The sequence below is a fragment of the Marmota monax genome, unplaced genomic scaffold (genome assembly GCF_021218885.2).
Source record: "Marmota monax isolate L192 unplaced genomic scaffold, Marmota_monax_Labrador192_F-V1.1 WCK01_AAM20220418_F8-fsc00257, whole genome shotgun sequence".
Taxonomy (NCBI): Eukaryota; Metazoa; Chordata; class Mammalia; order Rodentia; family Sciuridae; genus Marmota; species Marmota monax.
The window spans coordinates 415,398-416,570 of NW_026692693.1; positions in this window are offsets into that span (position 1 = coordinate 415,398).

Sequence of the window (1,173 nt, forward strand, 5' to 3'; positions counted from 1 at the left end):
CTATCCATTACCCTAATGATAACCGTAACCCTTACGCTAAACATTAGGCTTAACCTTAACCCTATCCATTACTCTAAACAACATCTAAACCCTAAACTTAACCCTGTCATTAACCCTAAGTTAAACCTAATGCTAATCCGAGCCTAAACCTTACCTCTAACTTAAAAGAAACCCTAAACGTGAACCTGATCCTAATAATAACCCTAGCTCTAAACATTACCCTTACCATATACCTAACCCTTACACTGGATCAAGTCATAAACTTAACACTAAATATATCCCTAACTGTAACCCCAGACCTGGCATTAGCCCTAGCCCTAATATTAGCTCTAACCCTAACAAAAACAATGGACTTCATTCTAGCCCTAAGCCTAGACTTAATCATAACCCTAACCCTAACCCTAGCCCTAACCCTAATACTAACCCTCACCCTAGCCCTCAGCTTAGCTATAACCCACTCCCTTACCCTACATGTAACCCTAACTCTAACCCTAACCTGAGGTCTAAACCTAACAGTAAACCTAGCCCTAATTTAGCCCTATCCCCAAACATAAGCCTAGCCCTAGCACTATGACTAACTCTAACTCTCACACTAGCCTATTACTAGTTCTAACTACATCCTTTGCAATAACCCTAACCCTAGCTTTAACCCTAGTCGTAAATGTTGCCCTATCCTTAGTCCTAGCCCTAAACATAGATCAAATCCTAACTCTAAATATAACCCTAACCCAAAGCCTAAGCCTAACTATTATAAATATATTTATATTTAGATTCTATATGTACAGATATTGGCTTCAATTATTATTTAGAATATAGTCAGTAGTTTCATAAAAGGCACATCATTTATGGTGGTATATAGAAACTGATGGTCAGGGGTATGATGCTATGTTAAGGGAGAAAGGAGTGAGGGTATGAGAATAATCTACTTTAGCAAATTGGAGGAGAACAGTAATGAATAGATGGGTAATTTATGGAAGAATGTATAAATTCAAATTCCTTTTCTGGATTCATAAATTTGCCCTATGTATAAATAGTAAAAGTTTGGAGGTTGAAAGTGGGTTAGAGGAAGGAAGAAAAAAGAAGAAAAAAAAAAAAACAAGAAAGAAAGGGAGAATGAAAATAAGTAAAATAAAGGGGGTGGTGAGGTGGGCCTATGTAATTCCTCTATATTAA